Consider the following 19097-nt stretch of genomic DNA (forward strand, 5'->3'; position numbering starts at 1 on the left):
TGACCACATTCTAGCTGAAAGTCATTACCATCTGCTTGGAGCTGGGTGGCCAGAGGGTCGAGTTGGTGGTCACTCACACCAGCTACAGCCCAATTTCCACATCTCAGGAGCCCTGGACAGTTGCCTGGAAGGGTGTATTCATGTGGCCATCCATGGATTCAGTGACCATTTCTTTAGACGCCAATATCACAATATTTCCTGGCCCATGCATTACCGAACATCTCATTTCACTGATGAAGGAAAAGGGATCGTGAAGTTTTTAGCAGGCTCTCGTGTGACGTGACAATAAGCCAATACCTCCTGGCCAAGGGCTTATTGAGGGGTGAGAAAGGGATTCGCAATGTCAAAGCCCATTTTCAATGGAGCTCAGTAACTGGACCTGCTGTGAAGGGCATTCAGGTGTCGAGGTTCAGAGCCTAGACAGGCAGACTTGGGTGGCCATGGGCAAGTTACTAAACTTTTCTGAGTCTCAGTTTCCTCTTCTGCAAAATGGACCTACTAGAACTTCCCTTCTGGGATTGCTGAGAGGATTAAAGGATTAAGTAAGATATTCATGTAGAACACTTAACACACCACTGACAGAGGGCCACCAGATGTAGGGAAATTACCGTTCTTCCTCTCTGTGGTCCATGTGTAAAGCTGAGAAAACTTGCTTCTCTTAACCCACAACAAAGGGTTCAGGCCTTTTAATGGGAAGGAAAGTCAATCCTGAATAGGTTGTTCCTCAGCCTCAATGACTTTATCTAAAAAAATGAAACTGTGAACACCCACCTTGTCGGGTTATTGTGAGGATGACAGATAAAGCTTGTGAAGTCCCTGGCACAGGGGAGAAACACAATAGCTGGAGATCAAGTATAATTAGAATCATAAGTGGCGAATCAGATCAAGAGCCCCTGGGACAGAATTTACTGAGCCTTCGTTCTCTGCTCTTCCCTTAACACACCCTTCAGCTCCAATATCAGCATTTACTTAGCGCCTCAGTGTTCGAAGGCTGAGAACATCCTTTCTACCCATTTCCCTGGACCAATTGAAAGAGATTTAACAGATGTGGATCTGAGCTATACCTGGAATTCATTTCATGCTCTAACCCCATCTTATTCCAAAATCAACCTCCAGGGCTGCCAAGCAGGAGCTTGTAATTTATGTAAATATTGACTGTGTGTCTACTATCTACACTACTCTTGGTGCTGAGGTTAGTGATCAAAGTCAATAAACGTCTCTGTCCTCAAGAAGCTCATATTCTAATGTCACGCTACTCAACCACAAACAAATAAGGGGCTTGCACCGCTCAACGTTAGCTGCCTCAGCCCCAGCTTTCTCTCAAATGTTATTCTAGAAAGGATCGTGCAGGTCTTTATTTGCAAAGGAAAGGGTGAACGTTACCCACATAGAGAGGTAAATAGAGATACACACAAATACATAGCTGGAGATGCTGGAAACGATTTGAGCACTAATGTTGTGTTGGCCATTTTGCTAAATATGCGACTGGCTTGAACGCAAATTTAATCCTCACAGCAACCTAGGAAATAAGTATTGTTTATGGTTGAGAACACTTGAGGCTCAGATAATAAAAGTGATTTGACTCAACAAAGAATCACTTCAGAACTCCACCGTAATTGGTGTAAGTGCAACCTGTGAGTAAAACCTCAATTATTGGAATGGATTAGAGGATATGAAGTCGATTCAGACAAGTTGGAATATGGAGCAATGGTAACGGTTTGAGTGTAAATGGTTAAATAAAGGGAAGCAAAGACTTTTATGTTTTTACAAGAAGACTGCCTTCCTGAACACATCTTAAGAGGGACCCAAATCTGTAAGCAGATTTATGGAAGCACATCTAGCTGAAGATGACCTAAAATGGCCTGTGGGCTTTAAGGTAGCGCTGAAAAAGTCACATGGTCTTTGAAAACCCAGCACCCATAAAAGTTTGGCCAACGAGCGTCATGAAACCATGAGCCAGTAACACAGGAAACTTGGATGGGCTTCCTTCAAAGCCCACTTCTATGAGTTCACAGAAACCAAAGGCTTGGAGCAATGTTATATTAGGTGTCTAATGAAAAAGCTATCACCTTCCAAAGGACTAAACATTATGCTTGCAAAAAAGCACGTGGAAACATCAGACAAACTCAAATAGAGGGACATTTTCCAAAACAACTGGTCCGTACACTTCAAAAATGTCACGGTCAAAAAAGACAAAGAAAGCCTGAGAAATTCTTCCAGATTAAAGAACGACATGTGGGCTCCATGTAATGTGTGATCCTGGATTGGATTTTGAATGGATGGGAGCAGAGGAGGTGCGACAGCTAGGAAGACTATTACTGGGTCAAGCGATGGAAATGTGGATTGACTCAATATTGTATTTTCTGATTTGGGCACAGTGCTATGATTATGTGAGAGAACATCCTTGTTTTTAGTAAATACTTGCTGGTGTGTTTAGAGTAAAAACGAACCATGTCTCTAACTTACTCAGATGGTTCATTAAAAATTGTGTGTGTACATATATGTACATAAATGTGTGTTTGTATGCACATACATACATATGTGTGTGTGTATATATACTACATAGACACAGAAATCATACGTGAGTGTGTTATAAGCCTGACTGGCTATAAGCCCAGAGCGGCTAGTGACTACTATCTGGAAACATCTTATCTGATGATGAATCCAGCAGAGAGAAACCAGAGCCAAAAGAGGAAGAGGCATTGTTGAGGTCCTTGATCCAAATATGCCCGAAGCCAACATGCCCTCAGACTTCCCAATTTAATGAGCCAATAAAATCCTCCCCTTTTAAATCAATTGTTTTTGCTCGAGCCAGTTTGAGTTGTGTTTCCGTCAGCTGAGTGAAGTACGTTGAGAAGGGCCTGGGCCCTGATGGTGACTGCATTGCTCTAGTATCAGACCACTTCAGTGCAGGCACTATGCTAGACGACAGGTGTACAAAGAGGAGTAAGACCTAATCCCTGGGTAACGGTGTCAGCATGGTCCCATAGGGAGATGGACAGATGACAAACTAGTGCAATACAATGTCATCCAGTTTTTTTCAACCTCTCCTTGCTTGAAATAGCCTCATCTCTTTTCCCACCTATGCAAATTCTCATTTCCTCCTGGCCTGGAGGGGCCCGCCCAAGTTCACCCTCCTTCGGGAGCCTTCACTGACCACTGCTTCCATTGGGATCAAACATCCACTTGTGTGAGGAGCGGTATATGCCACTGCATACCCTACCTTGCCAACTGCGTTCACAGCTTGTGGGCATGAAATGTGTAGAGACCTGGTATGTAATAATAATTAAGGACTGTTTTTGGAATTCATTATATCATATAAATAGCCTCCTTGGTGACTGGAAGAGCATGGGGTTGTGAGGTGGGGGTTAATGACGTTTGCCGAGAGAGTAGCTGAAAACAGATTCTGAGATGAACATGACTTTCTCAGGCCTGAGAGACCCTCAGAAACATCGGACAACGTGAACTGCATGTTGAACTGTGACACTGGCCAGAAGCTCTTCACAACACTTCAGCCTGATTAATAATGATTGCCTTTCACAGAATTCTAAAATCTTTACCTAAAAATTACGATGGGTTAGAGTCACTGGGGATTAGTCACCCTTCTCATGTGATAACCACATTCCTGGATGACAACATTTCTGTGAATTTGCCAAGAAGGCAACAAGAAAGCACTGCTTCGATCCAGTTTCCACTATTATTTTTTGTGGTTTGTGTCATCATCTTGGATCTAAATGAAGCCTGAGTCCATGTCTGCATATGGCTAATCACGGGGACTATAAATTAGGCCCTCCCATGAATATATACTCAATATGCTTTATATTAATTTGTTAGGGCTGCCATAACAGAGTACTGCAGGCTGGGTGGTTTGAACAACAGACGTGTATTTTCTCATGATTCTGGAGGCTAGAAGTCCAAGATCAAGGTGTTGGCAGGGCTAGTTTCTTCTGAGTCCACTCTTCTCCGCTTGTAGATGGCTACCTTCTCCCTTTGCCTTCACGTGGTTTTTCCTCTGTGTTTTGTTTGTGTCCTCATCTCCCCTTCTATGAGGATACCAGTCATAATGAGTTAGGGTCCACCTGTATGACCTCACTTTACCTTAATTACCTCTTTAAAAGATGTACCTCCACATACAGTCACATTCTGAGGTACCAGGGGTTACAAATTCAACACATGGCTTTTTGGAGGACACATTTCAGCCCATTGCATGCATTTACTTACTTGTCGAAAAACTCATTAGGTTCCAGGGCACTGTGCAAACACTTTACGTGCCTGCTTTATTTCATTCTCACAATAAACCCATAAAGATGGCACGCTCATCCCCATTTCACTGATGGGGAGACTGAGGCTCAAAGTGGGTAATTTGAACAAAGTTGCACAGCTATTAAATGTTAGAGCTGAGGTTTAAATCAGTTCTGACTGACACCAACCCCTATGTTCTTAACCATCACCCTAACGTGTCCCACACTCTGGACACTCTCAAGATGATTTTAGGTGCAACTGGATGAACTTTAGGAGGAAAAAGGTGAATATGTATACATTCATTTTAACATATACTGTGTTTTAAAAAAAGACTAACCCACCAAGTCCATGATTGCTCAGGACGAGCCCAAAGTAGATATTCAGGTTTAGCACAGTGGATACAAAGGAAAATAGAATAGATAATGTTCCAATGTGGCAGAAATGATGAGGTGAGCTGAACAACGACTAAAGTATGGGGAGTGATGAGTTCTCAATCTACAAATTCATGCAAACACATTACAAAGCCACCAGAGTCCATTGCTTGTCAGCTTGATACCCGTACACATCTCCTGAAACCATATTTTATCCCAAAGCTAACACTAACAAACTCTTATTTCTTCCTAATATGATACAGCTACACTGCATACTGGAGTACACCTGGTTAGGCTAACCCTTTCCCCACACGAGGGTACAAATTCTATTTTGGTCTTTGAGTAATGTCCACTCTCCGTTCTTCTCCTAGCCAATCAATACAAACAGAAGACATTTCTTTCATCATTTGCCTTCAATCTCTCGCTCTCTCTCTCTTACCCTCATCCCCTCTATCTTTCCAGCCCCATTATTCCCACATCATCAGCCTTTGGAAAACTAAGCCAGCCATTCTACCACCAGGGCTTGGCTGAAGGAGCAGGTTGGGACCGCCGGTGAAGCTCACTTCTGATTTTCTCCCTTCCCCCAAGGATAGGGTGCATTGTTTTCCTGCACCCGGCAGCAGCCAGCATCTTTCATCAGTTCTTTACCATGGATTCTGCGGCTTTATTAGCAAATGAAAATGGCCCAACTCCAACTGACATCAATGGGGTCTCAGCTACGAGCAGGTCCAGAGCTTTTCCTGTGGCCCCAAGCTTCAGACAAACCAGTTTGAAGAGAAGCCAGTTGGCTTTACTCAAGCTACCAGTGAGCTATTTTTGACATAAAAAGAAGCTGAATTTAGCTGATAACTGATTGAAGAAATTTTAAACACAACTGTGTATTTGGGGGTTTTAACGTCTTGGCAGCAGTGGCAGAGAAACAAAGGAACGATACTGAATTTGGTCAGGCACCATGTTTTGAAAACAACTAATTAAATTACATCAACTAACCAATTGTTTGCAAAACAACGGTTTGAGCTAGTTGCCTCTGTGTATTTTTCTCTCCCTCCCATCCTTTTACTACTTAAATCAGTTTGTGTAGGAAAACAAAGCCTTAATATTGTCACGAACCAGAAGCTGGCACTGCAATGAGAAAAATTCTGTAACGCACAAATATAATGTGGACCTTTTAGCTCCCAATTTCTAAAGTTCAGATAACATTTTCTAAAATGTTTAGGATATGGACGCAACAGACAAATGGTTTCTGAATGTCCATCCAAATCTTAGGTACAGAAAATCATACCTTTGTGTCTGCTTCAGATCTTTTCTTTTCAATCATTTAAAAAGGGTTCACCCAATTCGCATCCCTACCACCTACCCCACCGTCTACCCATCTATGTTTCTTCATAGCAAGAAGACATAATTCTTTTTCCTTGAGATCTGGAGAAATAGACACCCAGAAAGATTGAGGGGTCTGCCCAGAGTTGCACAGCCATCATCAACTGGCCCAGAATGGTCCAGTTCTATTTGAAGTCTCTGCTTCATTTTGCTCACTCTGGGTTGTTTGATGTGGTTTGATATAAAAATTTAACAGAAGTCCCTGTTGCTTATTTTTAAGCCTATAAAATAATAACAACTAAGAGGCATTGTTAGTTGAGTCCTAAAGATCATTTTTCAACTTTGGAATGTGTCTCATTGATAAGAGTCTGGCCAGCCTTGCCAGAGTACAATGCCACAGTAATATTCTTATTACAAACTATAACAGCTACTAGTTATTGAGTGTTTACCACATATAGCTCCTTTAATCTCCACCTCAACCTTTACAAGCCAGCCCTTATGTCTCCATTTTACAAAGGAAGAAACCGAGGGTCAGCAAGGTGAAGGCTACCCAAGATCCCACGTGCAAACGCGACATTGAAAATGTTTGGTAAAGCCAGCCGTGCATATACTCAAAGCCCCAGCATTCTTCTGGGCATCTATTTGATAGAAACTCTTGTACATAGAATAATAACCAGCACATATGAAGAAACAAGTACGAAGATGTTCATTGTATCATTGTTTATAGTGGTGAGAATAAAAAGGAAACAACCTAAATATCCATCAACAGAGAAAGTGGCCTTGGGCTGGTTGCTTAACTCTGTACCCCTCAGTTTTCTTACCCAGATAATGAGGACAGCAACAGCACGTTTCTCATAGATTTGAGAATTAAGTGAATTTGTTACATAAACTGCTTGGAACAGTGCTTGGCACATGGAAAATGCTATGTATGTGTTAGCTACGATTATTATTCTACAGATGATTGCTGTGTAACCATTAAAATGAACAAAATCCATTTATATAATATTTGCAATTATGTATTATATCTATTTACCAAGACAAATTAAATTCAGAACTATAATGTTGAGTGAAAAAAGCAAATTGTAGAATGGTATACACTGTATGAGGTTTATGCAAATTAAGAAATACAAACTAAATTTTTGCGTCACTTATGGAGAAGTGCATATTTTATAAAAGCCTAAAAATGTGGCCTGAAAATAATTACCAAAATTATGATAATGGTTACCTGCAAGGATAGGAAGAGACAGGGGATGAGGTTAGAAAAAGGAAAAGCACTTCAACTTTATAATATTTTACTTCTGTTGTTAAAAAAAATAAAAAGATTCAAAATGAATATGACCACAAGTTAATAGGTGGGGTTTTTTTCTGGGTGTAAGTACACAGGTATTAGAGATATTAATCTATGTACTTTTCTGTATTTAAAGAACTTTTTCCAAGTGTAAAGAAAAAGCCCACAAAATGTTTGTTTATATAGCTCTGAGAAGCCCACCATCAGCACATTTGTGATCTTGTTATCCTCCTTGTTTTTTCGCTTTTTCCTGGTAGAAAAGAGGAATAGATTTTACTTACTGATGAGTAAAAAAAGAAAAGCATCATTTACCATCCAACTGTACGATGATCTTTGCAAAGAACTATGAAGTCACTGTCCGAGCACATCCCCAGGGAAGAACACAGCATTTGCTGCCGTCTCCACAAGGTCCAGAAAACTTCAACCACACACCTTAAACCACAGACCCCAGCCTGAGAGAGCCCTCCATTACCAACCTGCAAATTCTCTCCAAAAAATGCAGGGGAAACACCTTCTACCAAAGGTAGAGTATTTCCTGCCAAGATATGAGTCAATTTAAGTAAACAATGCTTGAGCATACTTATAAAAGGGGATAAATTTTAACCCAGAAGAATGAATTTTAAAAGGCAATGGATAATTTATAATTCCTGCAGCAGCCTTAAATTTGTAAATACCACCCTACTTTTTAATATGACCACAGACATTTTCAAGTTTACGCAAATTTCCTTCCTTATTGAGGTCTACCCACATGCAAAGTAGCCAGATTCTGGGTTCAGGCATTTGCTTCAACTACTGATATCACACACACACATACACACACACACACACACACACACACGTAACAGAAATACCAATTCTACTTTGTACAACCATCCTCTCATTTTGGAAGAAACCAGGCTTAGACAATTTTAGCATCTTCCCCAGTTTTTGAATGTTGCAAGCTGCAGGATATTTCCTTTGATGGTAAAACCTAATTCCTCAGTTATTTTTCGAGCCACGGTCTAAGATTCTATGACCTACATCAGGAAGGAACCCAGTGAAGGAGAATGGGGAAACAAGACAGAGTGACTAGATCACATTTATTATTCATTCTAATATTAATAGCTACTATTCATGTATCCTTTCTCTGGGTGAGGCACAATCCTAGATGTGTTGCATGTTTTGTCACATTTAATCCTCATAGGAAACCTTTAAGGCAGGTACTAATATCAACCCCATTTTACAGATGAGAAAACCAAGGCAGAGAAGTTGAAGAACTTGCTCAAGATCACAGAGCTAAAAAGTCATGGCCCAGTGGATGGATCCAGGCACCTGAACTCTCCCACACAAGGCTAAATGCTGAGTCTAAAAGGTTACCATTCACATAAGAAGCAGTTAATCATGCATCGATTATATCCAGAAATATACAAGAAAGGAGCCACTTTTGGAATCGCCTGGGAAGAAGGAAACTGGAGGTCTGCCGAAACGGGCTGTGATGGAGACATAGTTTCACTGCATAATTTTAAACAAGAGTTTGAATTTACTTTTCATACCATACAAGTATATATGAAACGAACACATATTTTAGCATCTTGGACATGTAGTGCCCTGGACATCTTAGACACTCAAGAGCCATGCTGACTTGGCCCTGAGTTAGTCCCATCTGCCAAAACTTAGGATTCCTGGTATTTTCTCGGGTGTTACTCTGGTGGAAAAGGAATGCATTTGAAGTTTGACGGCATCACATGCAGAAGCCCCATGCTCAGATAAGAGGAAATTTGGTAACCTCCAGCTCCTACCTTTAAGGGCTCTGCGCAGGAATCTGAGCGCCACATCCGATCTTAACCGGGACATTTTCTGAAACCATATTCTCACACCCCATTACCTTTCAGGGCTTAGAGCTGGCTCGGGGAATGAGGACTCACTAGGATTTATGGGAACTGCTGTAGGAGCTGGAGAAAAGGACAGGCTTGGGACCAAATCCTCTTGAAGCTCCGAGTCCACGGGTGGGTTTCCTACGAGCAGCCGAGACATGCCTGACTCACTTCTGTCTCCAACTTCCAGTCCACTTCTCGGTGCCTTCTGCTACCATGTCTTCTGGCAAAACTATCTTTGCATTTACATGAGAACCGCTCCACCTGCCTTGGTCTGGACTTTAGCTGTCGTCTCTCAGGCATTTTGTTTTCATATATTCACTTGTGAGAGCTGCAAGATGGGATGGAAATTAAGGATAAGACAGGGGCTAGAGGAGTTGGAAAAAGGGGGGAAAATGTGGAAGGAGAGGAGGATGCTGAAATAGAGGTTAGTGAGATTGTTGTTATTCCATTTAGGGTAATAGACTATCTGGGTTTAAAAACATCTTCCTAAGTATGGGACCTCGGGCAGCAGAATTGCCTCTAAGAGCCTCAGTTTATGTACCTGTAAAATGGGGCTACAGATGCCTCTTGGCAAAACTGATGCAAGGATGAAATGAGATGTTTTAAAAAAAATGAGATGTTTTTAAAATAGTTGGCTGCACCCCTGCACACACGGTGAGGGTTCACCGGATGGTAAGCATCCTTATGAAAGGGAAAAGAGAAGAGAAGGGGGCAATCTAGGGGCTGCTGGGGAAAGGACCATGAGGACCACAACTATTTTCTATTGTTTTTTCAATTCAATTAAGAATTTCCTTTGGCATAGGTAAAACATGCAAGAGGCAAAACAGCAGGAAACGGACAAAAGAATACACAGTGAAAAGTGAAAATTTCTCCCTCAACTATTCAGTCAGCTTCTTAGAAGTAACTGGTGACAGGGTGACAGGGTCTTTTCTGTACATCCTTCTATAAAGCCTCTACATGAGCACATGTTTCCTCTCGCAAACGGTAGCATGCTATACGAACTGTTCTGCCCCTGGCTTTCAATTTTATATTTTTACGTATATCCCACAGATCTTTTCTTACTGTACGTACAGAGAGCCCTCAATCTTTTCCACTGCTGCATAATATTTTACTGCTCTTTTTTTACCATGATTAGTTTTATCATATCCCCATCAATATTTATCACGCGGTTTTCCATCTTTTGCTGTGACCGCAGGGCTGCATTGAATGTCCTTACACAGATCTCCTTTTTGCTTATATATGTTTACATCTGTAGGATCAACATCTGGGATGGAAATTGCTGAATTAAAGGAGTATGCTCTCATATTTTCAGTGGATGTGCCACATTGTGCCCCCCCCACACATTGATTGTAACCATTTACCCTCTCCCACCCTCTCTGTTAATTAAATGTTTTTATTTATACCAATCCTCTTATTGGTTTCTAAGCTTCAAGAGAGCTCAGCAAACAATGGCTTAAAAAGCAAGACTCATCAGCCAGCTGCTGGGGTCATTCCAGAAAAGCCAGACATAAAGGGCTGTGGTCAGGAAAACGAAGTGTGAGGCTGCTACCAGCATTTCTTTCCTGAAGCCACCTCCTGGATCCCCACACGAGAGCGCCTGCCTGTTTCTCCCTGTGTCTAGAAGCACAAGTCCCCAGCGTGGGTCCCAGGGGAGCGTCTCCCTGCATGAGGCTATGTTCGCCCTGGTGTTGCCACTGGCTCAGAGATGTCAACATTTTCTTCCTGTCTGGTCTGAACTGCAGGCTGAGTTTCAGGCCTGGGCGGAAATGACCTCTTATTAATAAGGAAGCTTGGGAAAGGTAGATGGGGTGGAGGCGACTCACAGGGGCACAGTGGTCAAATGTTAATATTCTCATCACCTAGGAAAAGGGGCAAGGGTGTAGAATTCCTACTCTTTGTCAAAGCAAAGAAGTGAAATGGTTAGAAGATGGATGTTGGTGGCTCTGAACAGCATATTATGGAACATGAAGCTTTTCATTCAGGTATATTTATGTGATTTTTATTTACCTAATAAATACAACAATGGATGAACAGCTGTTGAGAAAGGGGAGACCTGGGCTCAGAAAGGGGGGAAAAAAAAGAAATCTGTCATCCAGGAAGGGAGCTAGGTGGTCCCAGCAGGATTTTAACCTTGGGTAGTTGTTTGTCTTCTTGAAATTCATGCTAACTCTGGGCGAGGTTTTCTCCTGGGCTCTCAGGACAGACCGAGATGAGAATGAAATGGGCAGCAGACATGCACAAACCCTGATATGGACGGGTGCGTGATAACACATAGGACAGACTGCTGATAACTGGGTATTTCCCCCAGATATTTCGTTCACATGAACAATCCTGCTGCCTCTGGAACCTTTGGATTCTCATTCATCTTCCAGCCCGGTCTCCTCTCCAATACACCCAGTCCTGGAGAGGCTGGTGCTAACTGAATGCAGGACTTCTGGATGCTGGTATTAAATGTTCTGCCCTTTCTGATTTTCTCCAGGCCAAGGTAACCTGTCTTTAGTTGGATTTTCCATAATCAAGACAGTTTCAGTCCAACTGCTGCACATTCTAAGCGAAGCAGCGGAGAACTAAAGCAGAAGGAAAAGGAAAGGAGGGAAGAAAATAAAAGAATAGGTGGGTGTGAGGGGGTCAGGGGGAAATGCAAAATCGTATAAATAAGGAAAAATACGCCAGAAAGAAGGGGTGGCGGCTTGGAATCCTGCAAATGTGAGGAGAAAAAGAAGGGAAAGCAAGAAAGAAAACTGAGCATAGAATCGGAAAGAAGGGATCCAGGGGGGAAGGCGAAAGCAGAAAGAGAAACAAGAAAGGGAAGAAGGAAGGTGGGAGGGAGGAGGGGGAAAGGAAAAGAAGGAAAGAAAATGATGAAACAGGAGGGAGGGAGGAAGTTAAAACTTGGAGGAGAAAGAAAGCAGAAGAGACCCAGAGGACACGCAGGATGAGAAATGCTCAAGACAGCTTCCGACTGGCAGTGTTTCGGAAATTCTGTCCAAAGCACTCCTGCGTCTCCCTTTTGTGGCAGGACATACGTCTAACCTCTTACAAGCGTTTGCTTGTGGCTAGGCACATAAAGGCATTTTCGATTAAACCTAATTAGACGAGCTAAAAGGCCTCCCCGGCGGGGCTGGAAGGAGGAAGCAGGGCCCCATCTCCCGTGACCCAGGCTATGAGGACATCGGGGCCCTGCGCACCGGAGGCCAGGACCTCGGCCTGGTCCCTTTCTCTCCGGCTAGTGAGGCCACCCGGTTTGGGACACAGTCTTTCCCAACGCGCGGTTGCCCCGGCGCGGGGATGGAGCCCGCAAACGGCCTCGGCGCGTCGGTGCGCGCTGCTCGGGCTCCCAGTCACTTTAGAACTCACAACCCGCCTTTCTCGAGCCGCCGCGCTTAGGCCTCTTTACAACACAAACCTATAATTTACACATTTTGATTCCGCCTGTAATTTCGCCCTCCGAGCTCCGATGCCATAAAACTCGTGGGGCCTGGCAAAGGGACCCCCACCCCACCCCACCCCCAAGGCCCCAGCTCTCCCAGAAGTTCCCTGTGCTGCTTCAAATAATCGCGTGGAAGGCGGCCAAGAATAACTAGAAAATAAACACAGCTCCCCCGGCCCGCAGAGCGCAGGCCCTGGGTCCCCGCCGGCCCCACCTGGCTCTCGGGCCCCGGGGAGGCGCTCAGGCGGCCCCGAGAGCTCCGAGCCGTGGAGCTGCGGGCAACCCTGGAACCGCTCCTGGGCCTCCACTCAAAACTGGTGACCCCGCGCTGGCTGGCCTTTGTCCCCGCCGTCTTTCCTAGCGGGAACAGCGTCTGGCTTCCCACCTCTGTTCCGAAAAAAGAACGACAACAAAGAACACACTCGGATTTGAGGGACTGTTTTCTTCTAAGTAAGCTCCGGAACTTCCCGAGAAGATAAGAGATCGCGCGCTCATGCTTCTGTTAACCCTCGAGGACTTCTCCTGTGGGTGCGCGCCACGGACTGTGCAGAAGTGCCAGGGCTGCGGGAGGTGCCCAAATGTGCGTGTGTGTGTGTGTGTGTGTGTGTGTGTGTATAAAATGAAGTGTATACGCGCTAATGCGCGTGCAAAGAATTGTGCGGGCGCAAAGATGAATCTGTCTGCAGATAATTATGCATAGATTTCCGTGGCTCAGATGAAGCAAACAACACATGCAAACGATTATCGATGTGCAAATGATTCCGTGCCCACGTGCAGGACAATTTGGGGTGCGCAAGGATGTGCATATAATTCTTGGGGCAAATTGTTCCGGGTGCAAGCGTGTTGGTGTTCGCACCTACGTTTCTACCGCTGCAAACAACTGTGCTGATGTCTGATGTCTTTACGGAGCGGAAGAAAAAGGGCCCCCCAAAATCGTGTCTCTAAGGTTCGTCAGGGTGCACATCTGCGAAACTGGCTAGGTCCCGAGAAGCTGCGCCGAGAAGAAAAAATTGTCTTGGTTCCCACAGTGCCACATCCACGCAGACTCTGCCTGCTCCCGGAGCCCAAGGAAAGCAGGGGGTGGAAGAGCGGATAGGCGTTTGGGGGTCCTCTCTGTGCCTCTCCCAAGCTTCCGGCTCTGAGAGGTCCCCGCACGCAGGGCAGTGCCTTGCGTTTACACAGCACGGTGCCGCGTACAGTCACGAATTCCCTCCCACGTGCGATGGCCTTGCTGCCCCCACAGAGTGCCAGGACCCTGCCAAGGTCTCCCAGTGCCCCCCGCACCTCCTAAACCCTTCTTGAGCCCCGTGCAAGCGACCCAGACCAGCGTCACCGGGAGAAAGTTCTTGCGTTTTACCAAGCGCTGGAGTACACTGCAATACCCCAGTTGACAACGACTGGGGGAAAGGTGGGGACAGTCAGCCCATGTGTCCCCCACGGGCACTGTAATGGCGAAGCATGCCCTAGCTAAAGCAGTCCCTCCCAGTATGCACACGTGTGCCCAGAATTATAATACAATATAACACATCGTAATATTGGATGTTATGCCGCATTTACCTTCCATTAGGATGTGTATATTGTGTGAGCCTGTGCTTATGTGTTTGTTACGACGTGCTGTGACATTGTATCTCTCCATCTCACTACCATGCCCCACGCACCTACTCCATTACTTGACCCGCACGGTGACCCTGGAGGCAAGACTCAGTTCTCCCACTGCACGCAGGAGGCACAGAGAGGGACACTTGCCCAAAGTTATCCAGCTAGAAAAGGGCAGGGCTTGGCTTGGAACCCACAGCTTGGGGACTGGCAGTCAGGGTGAGAAGCAGCCATCCACGCACACAGCTCGGGTAGAAGACGGGCTACACCACACACTGCTGTTTCTGGAATAGCCCAACAATATATATTTATTTTATTACGCTCACACCATCTGGCTGAGATGGGCGGCTGCCAGCCGACACTCTGCCACCCTCTGGCTGAGAACTCAGCTCGGAAAGGCCTGTAGCTCTACCAGAGGAGCTCAGACCCCATCCTGGTCCAGCCATCCCCTCTTCCTGCCCCCTCTATTGAACAACCTGAGGAGGGAAATACTGTCATCCTCCTGGTTCACAGATGAGAATGAAGTTCAGAGAGGTTAAATCGCTTGCCCAATGTCACTCAGCAAATGATGAGAGGTACAGTTCAGACATTCCAACTCCAGAACCCTTGATTTTAACACCTACATTCCCAGCCTCACCTGAGGTGTCCAGTGTAATTGGACTCCCAAGGTAGGTGGGGGACCGCCAGCAGGGAAACAGGTCCCAAATGACACCGTTCTTAACATTTGGGAGTTAGGAACATCCTTGGGGTGCAATAAAAACAAGGAGGAGGAGATCCATGAACTTGGATTAAAGTCTCTGGAACCGCGATTGTGGTCCAGGGCCTGGAATGTGATTGGGGTGGAGCCCCCCAGGCTTCCTAGCGGACAGAGGATGGATCCTTCACATATCCTAAATTTCCCTCCTCTTCTGTGCTGCTGGAAGGGGAAGGCGGGGGACGCCCACGCAGACACAACCACAGGACAGTTTGATCCCCAGCCTCCAACTGTAAAAGTCAAGGGGACACTGTCTTTTCTAGACACTCAAAAATGTCCCCCACAACTGGAGACAGAACAATAACCAACCCCAATACCCGAGGAGCCTCGGGGAGGGGACCTCTCCGTCTTGGTTTTCAGACTTTCTTGCTTCCAAGCAAATGTGGACTCTGGCAAGATGAAGGGCCAGGGAAAGGACTCAAGACCCGTCGTGCCTGACTTATGCCACCCCTGCCCCCAGCCGGCCACAGGTTTTCCTTTCCAAATATCCAAATCCGTGGGTAAACCTCGTGTTCTGCTAGTGTAGAACCGGCCTCATCCTAGGGCTCTGTCGGAGGTACTGGACGCCGGGGAAACCCTCTCCCTTGCAGGGGCTCTCCAGGAAACGGAAGGGTCAGAAATGGGCGCCTCCGGCAAACCGATATCCGCTCCCGGTGAGATCTAACAGACGTTTCCGAAGCTGCAGAAGTCGACAAAATCGTCCCCAACCCTGGCCCGACTCTGCCGCTGCCCAGTTCCTCCCGCTGGGTTTGAGGGGCAAGCGGCTGCCAAGTGCAAGGAGAGAGATGTTTAAAACAAACAAACACAGGGTTTTTTGTTTTGTTTTGTTTTGCCTTTCAAGATAAAACACGTGTATCTACACCTTCCTTGAAAGAATAGAGATGAAAGGGAACTAGAAAGTTTTCCGGAAATTTTGGCCTTAGCTTTCCCTCTCCCATATACACTTAATTATCTGGACATTTGGGGAAAGTTTAGAGATTTAGTGTCTGGGTGACTCGAAGCAGCGCTGTGATTTTTCTATTTCTGTGTGTATGTTGGGGAGTTCTGTCTGTGTGTGTGTGAGGGGGGGAGTGGGTACCTCATTTGTGAAACCTGGTGCCAATTTGGGGACTCTTCCCCAGGCAGGGAAAACACCTTGAAACCCACAAAGTCTGAGAAGAGGCCAAGTGGACCGTCCTCACCACACCCATTTCTCCCTCCCTTCATCCCAGCCCTGGGGACGTGGGGGAAATTTGGCAAAAGAAAAAAAAAAACTCCAGAAGTTTCTGGAAAATTCAGGAGACGGTGTACCCTTCAGAGTCTTAGCTGGAGGACTATTTCACTCTTTGCTAACAGAATCTGGACAATTGTCCCCGTACGAGCCGTTTTTGACCGCCTGGCAAATCCAGGAAATTCTGGATAAGTCAGTATAATAACATCTGGGTAATTGGAAATTTCGCCTGGATAATTCAAGAGACATATGATGGGGGAATTTATAACGAGGCAGCGATTTCGAGCCAAGATAAAAAGTTTAGCTGGGTTTTTCGTTTTGTTTTAATTCAAAATGCGCGGTTTTGGCTAGAATTTCCGCCTCCACCACACTCCCGAGGCACTGAGAACTACATGGTGATGGACACTTTCATCCGCGGCCAAGCCCCCCTGGAGCAAATCCCTGGCTCGGCGGGGCCGAAGTGGGGGCCACTCGGAGGGAAGGGTCGGTGGGCGCGCGCGGAGCACATTTGCCCGCGCGCACCCAGAAAAGATGACATAAGTGGCGCTGACGAGCGCTGCCCGGCTTGAAACGCGCTTAAATAAAGGGTCCGCCGGCAGCGTGGGCCGGAGGGATTGCCTCACACTCCGGAATCGGGCCCAGACACGTTTAGAAATGTTTTGCTGGACGCCTGCCCCGCGAGGGCGACAGCGGCAGCCGGCGGCCTGGGCGAAGCTGCGCTGCGGGTCACAGGCTGGCGCTGAGTGGCGGCCGTGGTGAAGCAGAATGTCTCCTGCCTTTGCCTGTGTGAGTGTGTGAGTGTGTGAGTGTGTGTGTGTGTGTGTGTGTACACGCGCACCCTTCACGTTTGTGTCCCCCTTGGGGGCAGAGCTCTGTCTGCAGCGCCCCAGCTGTGACCAGAAAGGCGTTAAGGAAGTGAACAGGCAAGAGTTTGGCACCGAATGAGGCACTGTTGGTTTTAACATCGGTTTCCCCCGTGATCCGAGGGCTGCTCGGAGCAGAGGTCCATCCTAGTCACAGCTGGGTCCCCAGAGCCCAGAACGGAGCCTGAAACTAATGGGATATTATTTATTGAGTGAATGAAGGAATCCAGAAATCGGGCTTTCAATCCTATCTTTATCCCTTCTGGGACACTAAATGTCTTTCTCTGGCCCGCGTCCCCGCATAGAATAACAGGGCAGTCTTGTGGTTCCTGCCAGGCAGTCACACTCAGCCATAATAAGTGATAACCACAATAACATCTGACACTCATTGACCACCTACGCTTTTCATCAAGCTTTATATTTAATTCCCTAAGAACTAATAGGGGTAGGTAGGTACCCTTGTATTCCCATTTTACAGATGAGCAAACCGGAGCTCCAAACAGCTGATAAACTGAGGCTGCCTAGTTCACTCAGGGATTTGATGACGGTGTGAGTCCTGTGCTCTGCAGGCCAGGGTCACTCACGTGTGCTGAGCCGGTGGCCCCCAATTTCTCCAGACTTACTACAATTCTCCACAAGTCCTTCCAACAGCACTGAGGGTCTGCTTCTTCCCTAGGTGTGTATCTATCTGAATCCAAGCAGCCCAGCCAGACTAAGCCAGGACCCTTGGAGGAGGCTGTAACCAGCTCTAAACTTACAGATCAGGTCTAGGGCCCATAACGGTTTGGGCATCTGTGTTCACTCGCCCTTACTCTGGAGGCGAGAAGAGATCCTGCCCAAAGCCGCGCATAAAACTACTTCTTGGACTCCCTAAAGCCCCTAAGAACCTAAAGTGTCCCCAGGTCACTGCAGAAAGGGTCCTGAGAAAGGTCACTCCAGGGGCGGATGTGACGGATTTAAGCCGCTGCGCCTTCAGTCTGTGCGCCCCACCCGCGTCTTTACGCACGGGAGCAATTGCGCCCCGCGCGTTGGCGCAAAATAGGATCCTGCCCGCTGGTCTCCAGTCCCTCCAGGCTTCGGCCACTGCACACTAGTCAACGTAATGAATGGAGAGAGAAAAGAGGGGAGGGGAGGGAGGGGGCATTGTGAAGGGGGTGAAATATCTTGGAAATAATACGCGGAGAGAAGGAAATATGGACAACAGTTTATCAGCACCCCGCCCCCATTGCCCGCATGTTTAAAACCCCTAAGTAATTTTAGATCGTGTCTTCAGTTAATATATCTCTCTCCCTTTCCCGCGGGCTGACAGGGAAGCGCCGTTGCTGCAAGATGTCTGCAGAAAAGGGTCTTTAAGAGTTTCCACATTGTTTAGCTACACAAACGTGTTTGTGGTTCCCGAGGTCCTCCCCCTCCCCCACCCGCCTCCGAATCTCATTTCACTTTATGACTCCAATTGTTTGAGGATGCCCGCGCCACATAAATCCTGCTTCGAGATTAATCTTTCTGCTCGCTCGCGCTGTGATTTTTTTTTTTTTTTTTCAGTTCTTTAAAAGAGGGCGCCGGGCGGAGATTTATTAACAAGGAAAAATAGTTTATTTTTATAGTCGACCTCGGAAAAGTGGGGGTGGGAGCGGGCTGGGGAAGGGGAGTCGTTCAGATGGATAAACAATGAGGCTGAAGGGGCCGGGGTGTTAAAGACCACTTGAGCTGAGAGTGGGCTGGCGACTTGAACTTTCCTCCTGGCTACCCGCAGCTAGCTGTGGACGCCTAGCTAGGAGTGTGTGGGACCACGCCAGCACCTTCGCGCTGTATCTGTGCGTGTCTGCTGGTGGAGTGTGTGTGTGTGATTGAGGGTCTCACACGCCAAAGGACAGCTTCTTCAGAGACACGGTGCCCAGAGGGTCTCCCTCAAAACGGCCTCTCTCCCCCAAGGGTTGTGATCTTTTTCCAGTCGAAGTGAAATCCCTTTGCCATGACTCCACGGATGGCCATCAATGGCCTGCAGAGCACTGTATGCTCTTCGCAAAATTGTGTACGTTGGTGTCTTTTTCTAGAAAAAATTCAGTTTTCATCAGCTTCTCTGTGGATACTTTGTCATCCAAAAGGTTACAAACCCACTAATGAAGGGAAGAGCTAAGCGGGGCCTTCCACCTTCCCATGCTGCTGGCAG

The 19097-nt window shown here is 46.4% G+C and overlaps 1 protein-coding gene across 1 annotated transcript in view; it reads right to left on the reverse strand.

Annotated features, from left to right (window-relative positions):
- Window positions 1-19097, reverse strand: part of TBX5 (T-box transcription factor 5) — an 83101-nt gene that overhangs the window by 61937 nt on the left and 2067 nt on the right. The gene's annotated exons all lie outside the window — the stretch shown is intronic.

The sequence above is a fragment of the Rhinolophus hipposideros genome, assembly GCF_964194185.1.
Source record: "Rhinolophus hipposideros genome assembly, chromosome: 24".
NCBI classification, from domain to species: Eukaryota; Metazoa; Chordata; class Mammalia; order Chiroptera; family Rhinolophidae; genus Rhinolophus; species Rhinolophus hipposideros.